The following is a 14,669-nucleotide window of genomic DNA, read 5'->3' as shown; positions in this document are numbered from 1 at the left end:
CTCACTTTATTAGACTGTTTAATGGGCTCCTAGGTTTCTGGGGTAAACTGATGTTGTAGGACTGGCCAACCACATATTCCATTCCCCATGGGCAGAGTTTGGCTCAGAGGTTGTGTCTAAAGCTATTCTGATAAGAATCCTAACCCTCTGGGGGCTAGAGAGGTGGCTCAGTGGTTAAGAAGTGCATTGCCTGCTCTTCCAGAGGTCCTGAGTTCAATTCCCAGCAAACACATGGTGGCTCACATCCGTCTGTAATGGAATCTGATGTTCTCTTCTGGTGTGTCTCAAGACAGCTACAGTGTACTCACATACATAAAATAAATAAATCTTTTAAAAGAGCACTGACCCCTCTTACAGAGAACCAGAAAGAGATTCTCAGCACCCACTTGGCAGCTAACAACCATCTGTAACTGCAATTCCAGGGGTCCCAATATCCTCTTCTGGACTTCATGAATACTGTACACACATGGTGGCCAGATGTACATGCAAGCAAAATGCCCATACACATACAGTAAAAATAAATGAATCTTTTTATTTTAATCCCAATTCTATTGGCTTATTTTCTACAACCTCTGAGCATTTGCTCAAAGGCCTTGTACACAGAAAGCAACACCACAGGAGAGCAGGACTGAGGTGGTGGCCATCCTGCCATGCCACTTCACCATGCCTGAAATGGCCACTTCTTGACTTCCACCTTAGGCAAGCCAGTAAATTCTTCCCGGAAGTATGAACGTGTTACAGCGAGGTGGGTTTCTAAGATCTGCAACTACAAGAATCCTGCTTCCTTCACCAGCTTGGTAGGCGGGAATAGGTTCAATGAAGCATGGGGGACAAGAGGCATCTGGGGACTGCGCGGTGCTAGGATATGTGTGGTGTGAGGAGTGGGAGAGGGAGAGAGATTCCTCTTGCTAAAACAGCTTTCCTGGGAGAAATGTACACAGTGCCCACCAATATCCTAAGAACGAAGAACAATTTCCCCAGAGATCCCCCAGGGACATGGGTCATTTAATCAGCTACACTGGGAAGTTAGTATCCTGAAGGAATGACGGTGTCTTGGTTAGAGTTTGACTGCTCTGAACAAAGACCATGACTTTGCAACTTTTTTTTTTTTTTTTTTTTGGAGCTGGGGACCAAACCCAGGGCCTTGTGCTTGCTAGGTAAGCGCTCTACCACTGAGCTAAATCCCCAACCCCTCAGCAACTCTTACAAAGGACAACACTTAACTAGGGTTGGTTTACAGGTTCAGAGGTTCAGACCATTATCATCAGGGTGGGAGCACGGCAGTATCTAGACAGACAGGGGGCTGGAGGAGCTAAGAGTTCTACATCGTCACCCAAAGGTAAACAAGAGAAGACTGGCTTTCAGGCTGCTAGGACTACAAGTGTCTTAAAGCCTGTGCCCACAATGACACACTTCCTCCAAGAAGGCTACACCTCCAAATAGTGCCACTCCCTGGGCCAAACATATTCAAACTGCCACAGATGGCTTCTCCATGGCTGTGTAAATGGAGCCCCATACCTCTCATGCTTAAGCAACTATATCTTCTAGCTTCTACCCCCAAGAGCCACACAATTATGGAAGAATTGGATTAAACTAGTTGGGAGGGGGTGACTGGAAACTTAGGTGAGGGCCCCATGACCTTCCTTGGCCTCCTTCTGTGAGGAAAGTGAACAGTCAGTAGGTTCAGCTGTGACGATTCTCCAGCAGGCTTAGCAGAACTCCTGAAGATGCTGGCTGTTTGGCTCACAGGACAGTCTTGTACAACAATCCTTGTCTTTCCCCCTATCAGCCACAGAACTTCCCTCGAATTTCCTTGGACAGATGGGAGGAGACTCTGACACGAGCTCCAGAGAGAGAGGAGGGTGAGATGGGCTGTCTCCCCAAAGCTGGTGGACCCTACTGGTCAACCTTCCCTTTCAGGAAACCCTGCAGATGTATAATGATACTTTGAATGCCTTTGGCCCCATGAAAGCGGAAGGAGCCTGGAAAGCAGTTCATCTCCTGGAAGAAGCTTAAACTTGCTGAAGTCCCCGGTTAGCTACCTTTGTGTCTCTTTTTGTTTTTTGGCTTTTTTTTTTCTTTCTGAACAACCTGATGGGGGAGAAAAGCTAGACTGCATGGGATGTGGGGGACCGCCACTGAGACTTCACTAACACTCAGGTTACTGACACAGAGGCATGGTCCCAGAAGAACTGTATGATATCAATGCCTAGAGAAGAGCCGTGGCCATTTTAGTGGGGGGTATGTTGACATGGCTGTCCTGTTCTGGAGGCAGGTGAGGAATTTCTGTTAAAAACCAGAAGTAGGGCTGGAAAGTTCTGAAAATCAGAGTTCTGATCTCAGCATCCATGTACCTGGGCACCCTACACATGCCTGTGATGCCATCGCCAACTGAGGTAGAGACAGGAGGATTACCAGGGCTTACTGGCTTTCAGACTAGCTGAGAAAATGTGAGTCCCAGGTTCAGAGAGAGACAGTACCTCAAAGGAATAGGCAGAGGATGATAGATGAGGACTCATGACACCATGTTGTGGCCTCCATATATGTGCACGGACACACATGCACAAAGACACACACACAGACACCCACAGAGAGAAACACACACACACACATTCCTTTTAATTAATTACATTTTTAGATTTTAATATGTACATGTGGAGGTCAGAGGACAGCTTGCAGAAGTTGATTCTTTCTACTCTGTGGACCGTTATGCTTGAACTCAGATCATCAGACTTGGAAGTAAGCGCCTCTGCCTGCTGAGCCATCTTTCCAGTTCAATAAACACAACTTTATTATTTTTTTTTTGAGACAAGGTTTTTCTGTGTAACCCTGGCTGTCCTGGAACTCACTCTGTAGCCCAGGCTGACCTTGAATTCAAAGATCCCCCTGCCTCTGACTCCCAAGTACTGGTATTAAAGGTATGAGCCAGGGTTGGGGATTTAGCTCAGTGGTAGAGCGCTTGCCTAGCAAGCGCAAGGCCCTGGGTTCGGTCCCCAGCTCCGAAGGAAAAAAAAAAAAAAAAGGTATGAGCCACCACTGCCTAGCTGTCAAGAAATACATCTTTAAAATATAAAATAAAAATAAAAAAGCAATATTATTAGAGAATCATTCAGTCCATTCAGAAGGCTTACCATCCCTATAGCATTATTTATGATCTAAAAACTGGCAAACAATCAAAGATGGATGGAAGAACCCACTGTGACATATTCATTCTCCACTATGCCACATAACAAATAAATAATTGGGAATATCCTTGGCTAATGTGGAAAATTCTCCAACGTGTATTAGTGTTCAGTGTGCTACTGTTCAGGGGAGCAGTGCATCTGATATGATACCTGTCTTCATCTACTTTCTGTTGCTATAACTGAATAACACATGCTGGACAGTTTATAAGGAATAAAGGTTTACTGGCGAAGGGTGTAGCTCAATGGTGAAGCATGTGCTTGGCATCCTTGAGGCCCTTTAGTTCCTGTCACCAGGAATAAAATAAAATAAATATGGAAGTTCATTTAACTCACAGTTCAGGAATGTGGGACCTCTGTGGTGGTTTGAATATGCTTGGCCCAGAGAGTGGTAGTATTTGGAGGTGTGGCCTTGTCAGAGTAGGTGTGGCCTTGTTGGAGTGGGTGTGGCCTTGTTGGAGTAGATCTGTCACTGTGGGTGTGGGCTATTAAACCCCCATCCTCATCCCACAGAAAGAAACACACACCCAGACACACAGAGACAGAGGCTGGAGGCCAGGCCAGCCTTCAGATGAAGATGTTGAACTGTCAGCTCCTCCTGCACCATGTCTGCTCATGTGCTGCCATGCTCCTGCATTGATGATGATGGACTCAACCTCTGAACCTGTAAGCCAGCCCCAACTAAAGTTGTTTTCATTAGAGTTGCCTTGAGGAACTGGAGAGATGGCTCAGGGGTTAAGAGCACTGACTGCCCTTCCAGAGGTCATGAGTTCAATTCCCAGCAACCACATGGTGGCTCACAACCATCTGTAATGGGATCTGGCACCCTCTTCTGGTGTGTCTGAAGACAGCTACAGTGTACTTATATATAAATAAGTAAATCTTCAAAAGAAAGAGTAAAGATTTTCGATTTAGCTTTAATTTTCTTACAGATACGATTTTAAACAACTTAATTACTATAAAGAACTCCCCAGGGCTGGAGAGATGGCTCAGTGGTTAAGAGCACCCGACTGCTTTTCCAGAGGTCATGAGTTCAATTCCCAGGAACTACATGGTAGCTCACAACCATCTGTAAAGAGATTTGATGCCCTCTTCTGGTGTGTCTGAAGACAGCTACAGTCTACTTATATATAATAAATAAATAAATCTTTAAAAAAAAAAAAGAACTCCCCAAGAATCCATCTTTATTTCTACTGGACAGCCATTTTCAGTAGAAGTTGGACACTTATTTGGAGACTTGAGCCCCTCATCACTCCTGGCCCACTTGGTTGGCTGGTATGCGCTTCTACCGTGATCCCCTCTACTCTTTACTTATCAAATAACCTTGGTGAATTTCTTGGGGAGAAATGAGCAAGACTTTATTCATCTCAGACGGGGTAGCAAGAACAGACCAATAAAATGATCCCACTCACGTCTTAACTTCATGACCAGTGAGTTTAATGCCATTTTTTAACAGGAGCATGTGTAACTTAAAAACACCATTTCTGCCAACAATAATGAAGTATTTAAATAACCTAACAAGAGGAGGGGCCTCAGAGGCTCTCTGGGGAGCTCCTGGTGGGCTGCCACATGGGCTGTCTTGTGTGGGTACCCACAGTTGTTCTGATATGGAGCTGCAGGTCATCCCAGGGGGCACAGTTCCACAGCAACAAGTGTGAGGGGTTCCTGTCTCCCTTCTCCCAGCTGCCTTACTCCCAGAATCTCTCAAGGTCTTGGGTCTTCATCAGCCTAAGCAGGCCTCATCTTCAGGAAGAGGAAGCCACACCCACAGCTTCCTCTCCCACCAGCTCATGAATCCATGGGCTTTATTTCACAGCTACTGACCTACACTGATTCAAAGGTGGGCCAGCAAGATGGTACAAGGCTGTTCGCCTCCCCTGAAGGGAAGCCACAGTATGGAGGAAGACAGCACATACTATTTTTCTAACCAGTTTTCTGGACTAAGCAGCTGAGACCTCTTTCTTAAGGATGCCCAGGGAACCCCAGCCTGTGCTCTAAGCCTCTGCCGGATAATTTTGCTGTTTCTTACTCTTCTCCGGCTGCCAACGGTCTAGGGCTGGGGGAAGGTGTTCAGGACCTTAGTTCAGGACCTGTGCGGGATCAGGTGGAGGCCCAGGCTGCTCACCTGGAGCCCTCGCCGAAGACTTGCAGACGCAGCAGTGGACTGCGCTCCCTGGAACGCCCTCCCCACCCCCCAGCAATGAGCACAAGGTGCGCCCTGTTGGGGGCCGGCCTGGTGGTCAGGTGACTCTGCCTTCTGTAGAAGCTGGAGGTCATCTCAGGGAGGGCAAGGGTTGGATGGGGGAGCACGCATGGTTGTCTCCACAGAAGCAGATGCAGACCACGCAACACTGTACACGTCTGTAGAAGAGTTTGGAACGATAGTGTTTCCAATGGAAATGCCTGCAAGAATGGTAGGGTCTGGAAAATGGCTGCTCTGTGGCCACCGTAGCAGGTCTCAAGAAATTGGCTAGCGGGGAAGGGAGAGAAGAAAGGAAGAATGACAGAGAACCAGCTATGATGCAGGCTCTTACCCAAAGCTGTCCAGCAAAGATGTGTGGGCAGGGATGACCTTAGCAGTCAGAGGCCACCACACTCCTCTATGGCTGAAGGAGCTAGAACTCTAAAAGCCTGGAGCCGGTAGGACAGAACCAGAACTGAGTGACCGGCACCCAGAACACGGCACCAAGCACCTAGAATCAGAACCTGAAATCTAACATACAAAGCCTGAAACTGTCAGAGTCAAAGCCGAACTGTCAGGGCCACCACCCAGCAGGGCAGACTTGAGGCCCAGAGTACACATTAGAATGCAGATTCAAGAACCTTCAGCCGAGCTCCAAGCCCACAGCATGGAGCCCAGAACTCAAGATTTACTAGAACTCAAAGTCAGGGGAACCAGATGCCAGAGGCTGGGACTGCCTCAGGCAGTAAGCAACTCAGAGCCTTGCCCTCTGGCTGTAACCCTGAGACCTTGATGGTCAGGGGCGGAGCCACAAGAGGAGGGAAGTGCAAGGAAGAGGTAAAATCTGAAGAAAATAAGGAGCACACGCACACATGCATGCATGCATGCACACACACACACACACACACACACACACACATACACACACACACATACACACACACACATACACACACACATACACACATACACACAAAATACCATCCAAGCAGCCTCAGCTATTTTGGCCAGACTTTGGCCTCGCCCATAAATGAGTGACCAGAGCCTGGGCTCACAAGATTAATAATTACATGGAGTGTTTATTCTCTATACTGGGTTGGGGCAGCATCAGGTCACGGAAAGGCTTGTCTTCCCCATCTGTTCTAGGTTGGAGCTGGGCAGCTCAGAATGAAATCCAGGTTCTCCAAACTGGCAGAGGTGACCCATGTCTTTAATCCCAGCCCTCAGGAGGCAGACACAGGCTGGTCTCTGTGAGCCTGGTCTACAGAGTGAGTTCTAGGTCAAAGGCTATGTAGTGAGACCCTGTCTCAAATCAATCAATCAATCAATCAGCCCAGGCTCTCCAGAGGTGGAGACCAGGAGACCAGGAGAGGGCCTGCTTTGGGTCCACAAAGGGTGGTGGCAAGATGTGGCCCATTGTATCAGCCAGCCTGCTGCTAAGACCCTGTCCCTCACAGAGGCAGTGGTCTGATGGTGGGAAGGAATGGTCGCTGCTGTCTCCCACGTCCAGCACTGTGCTGGCCCACAGGGAAGCCCATGAGTTTATTGAGTTAATAACATGCTTGTGAGAGAAGCCAGGAACTCTGACAACACTGATTGACAACTCCATGGGACCAGTGGGCTAATCAATCCTGATTGAGGGACACCAGTTTCATAACTCTGGCACACAGGAGTCTGAGGTAGAACCATGAGTTCAAGGCTAGCTTGGGCCATACAGCCAGACCTTACCTGAAAAAAAACCCAACTTATGGAAAAAGTGGTTCTGAATGTTGCTTTGTTTTTCCTCAATTATTCCCAGGCTTTAGGATCCACTTAAAACCTTCGAGTAAAGCAAACCATATATTTAAACAGCAAGTGGCCCGGGGGTGGTAGCACAGCCCTTTAATCTGGCAGATTCACACATGTTCTGTAACCAAGGGGAGTTCTGTAAGTTCAAGGCCAACCTAATTTACACAGCAAGTTTCAGAGCAACTGGCTACCTAGGGAGACCCTGTCTCAAAACAAACAGGCAAAAAAAAAAAATCTTAAGAACTAAGGCATCAGGGCTGGAGAGGCGAGACGGCTCAGCAGTTAAGAGCACTGGCTGCCTTTCCAGAGGGAGATGTTCAATTCTCAGCACCTACAGGGCAGCTAACAACTGCTGATAACTCCAGTTCCAAGGGATCCAGCGCCCTCTTCTGGTGTCCTTGGGCAATGCACACAATGGGTGCACAGATGTATGCAAGCAAGACACTCAAATAATAAATAATTAATTTTTAATGTAATTGAAAAATAGCTGAGGCCTCGGCTAGTTGCTACACTCCTGCAGCCTGTTCTACCTAGTCCCCACCCCATCCCACCCCCACTTCACCCTCCTGCCTTCAGCTGTTGTGCTTACTGCCCTGAGGGAATCAGGGCTTTTTTTTTTTTTGGGCTGGTGTGCTGAAACTCAATATATGTTAGCCTCTCTGTTGACCCTGGCCAAGCTGTTGCCATTTACCCTACCCATGGCAGCTGGCTCCTCCCTCAACCTGGCTCTCCAAGGTCAACCCTGGCTCCTGGTTTCAATTCTGCTTTGTTCCTGAGTTACATCTCAGCAGCGGCATTTGGCCCAGCTGACCAGTGTGTCTCTCAAAACTTGGTCAACCCTGGTATCTGGGGCAGTTGCTATTTTGTTCTTCCTCCCAATCTGCTATGCCTCTTCATCTCCCTTGCTGGTCTCTCTTGCTCTGTGGGTAAACTCTTATCCCCCCAACCCCCGGACCCCTGTTCCCTTTATAACGCATGCTTTCTCTAGGGTGTAACTCCCTACTAAGGTCAGAGGGTTAGCATGAAGCCCTGTTGAACACTGGCCACTTCACTCTCTGCCCCGGTGTTGGTCAATAGGCCAAGTGGATAACAGAGGCAGGATTTTAAAGGGAACCAGGCCTACATCCGCAATTAGCTTGTCTCCTGTCTTACACTGTGCCTCTGGGTGGCTTTGTTTTCAACTGTAGGCCAAGGGTACTTCTCTTGCTCACCCTTCTAAGAGAGGCATCTAAATGGGAACCACCATGGCCACCAGACCAATCTTTAGCTTAGGTTTTCTGATGATCACTGGCTGTGGACCTGTAGGTGGCTCAGCAGGTCAAGGCACCTACTACCAAGCTGGAGGACCTGAGTTCATTCTCCAGGACCCGACCTCCACATATACTCCATGGCTATGCCACACCTGGGAAGCACACGTACTAAAATGTAATAAAAATGTAGCAAAAGACCACTGGCTACTTCCTTTAGAAAACAGGCCTGGCTGGATGAAGGGAGGCTCAGGCAGAGCACCTGGGAGGACTTTGCATCCTGTGCAGGGGGGGACAGTGGTTCGAGAGATGCTGGACAGACAGCCCCTGGAGGATTACAAAAGCATGGCAGGGGAGAGGTTGCCCAGAGAAGAGTTAGAAGAAGGGATGTAGGAAAAACAAGAGTCGGAGATGCCTTCCTAGTATCTGGCTGGGATCCAGACCCTGGGTGCTGTTTGCAAAGTCTGTGAACATGAAGGAGCCGAGGACGGTGTGAGGATCTCAGTGTGCTCGACTGGCACAGCCACGTGATCCTGTCAGAGACCCATCTGACAGACTGTGCCTCGCTCCCACAGATGGCTTATCCTCTCCTCTCGGGGGCCTCTCCCCACCATAAAATCCCCCTAACTAACCAGGTGCTAACCTTAGGAAGAAGGTCTAGGGGAGCCTCTCTCCAGAGCCTGCGTGTAAGATTGGACCATCTGTGGACCTGCAGCCTCAGTCACCAACTAGGGAAGAAGCAGACAGACTCGGGCGGATGAGACAAAAGGAGGGGATGCTAGGAGACAGCATGCTTTAAAAGCCCTTGGGTATGAAGTCCACGGCATTTTAGAATCATATCTTTTAGGATGTATTTGTTAAATCATTCTGTTTATTCTAGTCATCGATCTTCTCCCAGGAAGGAAGGTAGAGTTTAAATATCAAAACAAAACAAAACCCAAACAAACAGCCTCTCTCTCTCTCTCTCTCTCTCTCTCTCTCTCTCTCTCTTGGCTGTCCTGAAAAATCACAGCAGAGATCCCCCTGCCTCTGCCTCTCAAATGCTGACTCTAAGGCATATGCCATAATCCCTGTTAAAACCATTATTGCTGGGCAGTGGTGATGCACACCTTTAGTCCCAGCACTTGGGAGGCAGAGGCAGAGGGATCTCTGTAAGTTGGAGGCCAGCCTGGTCTACAAAGCAAGTTCTAGGACAGCCAGGGCTACACAGAGAAACCCTGTCTCCAAAATACAAAACAAAACAAAAACAAAAACAAAAAAACCTACAAAACAAAAACAAAACAAACAAAAATTACGTTGTCTTTTTTTTTTTTCTTTCTTTTTTTCGGAGCTGGGGACCGAACCCAGGGCCTTGCGCTTCCTAGGCAAGCGCTCTACCACTGAGCTAAATTCCCAACCCCCTGAAATATTTTTTTAACATCCAGTCTTTCAACTGTGAACTCCTGTCAAATCAAAAATAAATTAAACACAACCTTATTTCAAGAGGGAAGAACCAGGGCACAGTCACAATCAAATCAAAGCAAAACCAGCCTCCGACTGTGTAAACAATACAGCGTCTGTCCGTCTGGGATCCACTCACTGTCTTCTGCTCCAAGGGGCTCAGGGTCACTGCTTTGGCTCCGCCCTCTGCAGCACACACAGCTTCTCTTCTAGGCTCCAGGGGGCTCCAGTCCACTGCTCCTGTCATTGATGGTCATCCCACGGTACTGGCCCAAAATGTCCCATCTCCAAAATGTCTGGCGTTCTATTGCAACTGGGCTGCACTTTCAGTAATAGCTTCTCCTGAGCTCTCTTTATGGTGCCAAACTTACATTTTTCTGCATGTCCTTTCCAATCCTGGGACGTCCCCTACCCCTGAAGCTGCACCTTCACCAATGTCCTCTCCTGGCCTCTCACAATGCCCAGCCTCAGCTGCTCTTCATGACCCCTTCATGCCTTCAAAACCGGTACCACCTGGGTGACCCTTACACATTACCAAGTTCAGCTGCCACTGTGAGGTACAACCTTGGCTGCCTCTGGAACGCAGCTTCCCTGTGCTCTCAGAAAACACTTCCCAGGAGACTTCACTTCGACAATGTCGGTTCCCTCTTAATCACCAGTTCTGGTATCTTGTTAATCGCAGCTGATTCTTCAGCCCCAGCTGACCGGAACCACAGAACCTTAATTCAAAGCAACAAATGGCCCCGGTAGGCTTTAAGCTTCCCTCCGAAACTTCACAAGCCAAGCTTCCATCTTCGCCTGGCCCTCAGCGTTCTTGTGTTTCAAGCCCCTGCACAACAGCTCACCAACCCTGAACACTCAACGGGCTTTTCTTGCACGAAGTTTCAAAGTCCTTCCATAGTCCTCACCAAAACAATATGGTCGGGTCAGTCACAACAATACCCTACTATCCTGGTTCCACTTTAGTTAGGGTTGCTATGATTGTGCGGAAACACCATGGCCAAAGCAACTGGAAAGAAAATTAGGCTTAAACACTCGCACATCGTAGTTACATCATAGAAGGAACCTGGAGGCAGGAGCTGATGCAGAGGCCATGGAGGGATGTTACTTCCTGGCTTGCTCAGTCTGCTTTCTTTTTTTTTTTTTTTTTTTTTGGTTCTTTTTTTTCCGGAGCTGGGGACCAAACCCAGGGCCTTGCGCTTCCTAGGCAAGCGCTCTACCACTGAGCTAAATCCCCAACCCCCTGTTTCATTTCTTTAAATATTTTATTTGGGGCCTGGAGAGAAGGCTGGTTAAGAGCACTGACTGCTCTCCCAGAGGTCCTGAGTTCAATTCCCAATGGTGGCTCACAGCCATCTGTAATGGGATCCGATGCCCTCTTCTGGTGTGTCTGAAGACAGCGACAGTGTACTCATATATACTAAATAAATAAATCTTAAAAAAAATTTGTCTGGATATAATGTTTTTAATCCCAGCCCAGGGGAGAAAGAGGCAGGCAGCTCTCTGTGAGCTCCAGTCCAGCCAGACCCACATTATGAAACCCTGCCTCAAAGGAAATAAATAAGATTCCGAGTTCCTTCTCCTTTTTATTTATTTATTTTTTTCTTTTCTTTCGGAGGTGGGGACCGAACCCAGGGCCTTGCGCTTGCTAGGCAAGCACTGTACCACTGAGCTAAATCCCCAACCCCTCTTTCTCGTTTTTAATTTTTAGGTTAGCATACAGGTATGGGGCCTCAACACATCATGGGTCATTGGCTTTCTGTCATTTGTCTGATACACACACACACACACACACACACACACACACACACACACACACTCTCCCACTTCTGGTGGGCTTCCCTTCCTTCCCAGGTTTTCTTTTTTCTTTTCTTTCTTTTGGAGCTGAGGACTGAACCCAGGGCCTTGCGCTTCCTAGGCAAGCGCTCTACCACTGAGCTAAATCCCCCAACCCCACTCAGTCTGCTTTCTTATAGAACCCAAGACCACCAGCCCAGGGATGGCTCCACCCACAATGGGCTGGGCCCTTCACCATCAATGTTACTAATTCAGAAAATGCCCTTCAGGCTTGCACACAGCCCAATCTTATATGTAAAGCCTACACAAAGCTATCCAGTACAAGGTTTTCTTATTTGTATCTTATTTTATATGTATAGGTACTTCGCCTATGCAGCAAATGTGAGTCTGAGGAGGCCAGAAGAGGGCATCAGATGCCTTGGAACTGGAGTTACAGAAGGGTGTGAGCCACTATGTGGGTGCTGGGAACTGAACCCAGGTCCTCTGGGAAGGCAGCCAGTGCTCTCAACCCCTGAGCCATCCCTTCAGTCTCTAAATCCGTTCTAATTACTACTCCATAATGGCTAAGCCTTTGCTTCCGTTCCTCACAACTGCTGGGACTGCAGGGTAATTTTCAGAGTGAAATGGGTCTCTGGACCGACAGTTACAAACCAAGATTTGAAACTGAGCCTGGAGGCCCCCACCTTTAATCCCAGGACTTGGGAAGCAGAGGCAGGTGGATGATTTCTGAGTGTTTGAGGCCCGTCTGCTCTGTGCAGTGAGTTCCAGGACAGCCAGAACTACATAGTGAGACCCTGTCTCTTAAAAAAAACAAAACAAGGGGCTGGGGATTTAGCTCAGTGGTAGAGCGCTTACCTAGGAAGCGCAAGGCCCTGGGTTCGGTCCCCAGCTCCGAAAAAAAGAACCAAAAAAAAAAAAAAACCAAAAAAAAACAAAACAAGTGGTGCTCGCTTCGGCAGCACATATACTAAAATTGGAACGATACAGAGAAGATTAGCATGGCCCCTTCGCAAGGATGACACGCAAATTCGTGAAGCGTTCCATGTTTTTGTGATTGTTGGGGGGAGGGTGGTAATGGGGGGAGGATGGGGAGGGGAAGCCGATGTAGAAGGGGAGGGGGGGGTTAGGGGGATGTTGGCCCGGAAACCGGGAAGGGGAATAACAATCGAAATGTAAATAAGAAATACTCAAGTTAATAAAGATTTAAAAAAAAAAAAACTGGCCAAGCCAATTTAGGGTCACTCTGCCTAAAACGTAAGGGTGCCGCACAGGGTCAAACCACTTTTGTAGCGTTGCACAATACCCCGCGTTCCATCTTCAGCATCAAAAAGCCAATTCCAGTTGTACCTCATCCCTCCGCCTCTCTTTCGGGCATTCTGTGGCCTAAATTATCCCTTTGAGGCAGAGCTGGAATCTGGCCAAGCCGGGCTTGTTCTGTGCTTCTGGACACATCACAGAGAGCCAGTGGAGACTCGCTATGCCCAGACTGTGAAGCACCGATCGGTTAACCTTGCTCAAAGGAAGTGCTTGTCTTCCTTGCTAGAGAAAGGTTAGGGAAATGTCGCCCTGAAGATACTGAGTGGGTCTGCAGTTCCAGCGACCCTAGGTAATCGGGGCAGCTGGAGAGTCTTGAAGATCTGTTGACATAGAACCTCAAGGTGACCCCAGGGCCCCGTCTCTCAACCCTATCCCTAGCCCGTCACCCCAGCTCTTGCTGTGGTTCCTGCTTCTGCTTCCTCGGACATTCCAACCCCAGCTCAGCGTGCTTTGTTCCCCCTGAGCTAAAAGAATCCATTTTCTTCCTTCTCTTAAGACACCCCGCCATCCCACCATGCAACACTGGAATGCACCGGTTCTCAACCTGTGGGTTGCCTAAGGGTTCCCGTTTCACAGGGGACCCCTAAGGTCATTGGAAAACACAGGTATTCCCATTAAGATTCACAACAGTAATAAAATTATAGCTATGAGGTAGCAATGAAAATAATTTTATGGTTGGAGTCAGGACAACATGAGGAACTGGATTAAAGGCTCAAGGCGTTAGGAAGGCTCAGAACCACTGCTCTGGTGGTACCTGCATTTGTCATAACACCTGGTTGCCCTTTCTAATCCCTAAGAGAAGACACCATTTGCAGCTGTCTCCCCGCTAGACCTTGAGCATGCTGAGGGTAGTGGCTGTGTGTGCTTTTACCTACGACTGTACCCCAGCATCTAACTCAGACCTTAGGATCTACTATACATTCATGACGTGCTTGTTAGGGTTGGGGAGGAGGTGTCTCCTGTGAACTCTTTCCCACAGGACTGACTGTGTACCACGTACTTCCAGATCCCAACTGTCCCTCTCCCTCCTTCCTGATGCCTTTTTCCTGTCCTCTATTCCTCCTGAGCCCATCCTCCCCTCAGCATCTCAGCTGCTGTCGCTTCTGCTTGCAGATGCCTTTCTGACGCATTCCACGTCAACATTTTAAGAAGGATTCTAAACCGCACAGCCATCTCTTCTTGGTCTGGCCAGTGGTTCTGCAATCTCTCGATTTCACATCCTAATCCATTCTCAAACCCTGTAGATTCAAATGCGCAGCCTCACTGGGCTTCTCCCCTGGGCTCCCCCTCTGTTGAACCATACCCCTCAAGACACACACAGCCGTACAGACATCCAGAAGTGTGACAAGGTCACCAGATGTCCGGGTCACTCTCTGGGGAGTCCTGTCCATTCATAAGTGACTAAACAGACTCACTTTCAAGTCCCTAAGAACAAGATGCCAGAGGGGTGTCAAGGTCTCTGTCCAGGGCAGGGATGGGCCTGTGCCCTGGCTGGGTTGCGATTTGTGCTGGTGTGGTGAGAGAGGGCAGCCTGGCCATCCACTCCCCCCTCAGAGCTAAAGATTAGCAATTAACTGGGAGGCATCTTGGGGTAAAGTTAATTTAATGGGGGACAGAGGGAGGGCAGCTAAAGTTCTTCTAGTTCATAAAGGACTTTGCCCTTGACCCGAGGGTATAAAGAGGAGGCGGGTCTTAGTTCCTCTTTAGACTTCCCCA

General features: G+C 48.4%; 1 non-coding gene across 1 annotated transcript; it reads left to right on the top strand.

The window, feature by feature from the left end:
- The first annotated feature begins 12,579 nt into the window (after positions 1 to 12,579).
- On the top strand, positions 12,580 to 12,686 carry LOC120098038 (U6 spliceosomal RNA). The gene has a single exon (XR_005495968.1). It is a non-coding gene; the product is annotated as a U6 spliceosomal RNA (small nuclear RNA).
- Positions 12,687 to 14,669: the final 1,983 nt, after the last annotated feature.

Source organism: Rattus norvegicus, chromosome 17 (assembly GCF_036323735.1).
Source record: "Rattus norvegicus strain BN/NHsdMcwi chromosome 17, GRCr8, whole genome shotgun sequence".
Classification (NCBI taxonomy): Eukaryota; Metazoa; Chordata; class Mammalia; order Rodentia; family Muridae; genus Rattus; species Rattus norvegicus.
The sequence above is the reverse complement of the archived record's forward strand: the minus strand, read 5'-3'. Positions and strand labels throughout refer to the sequence as shown.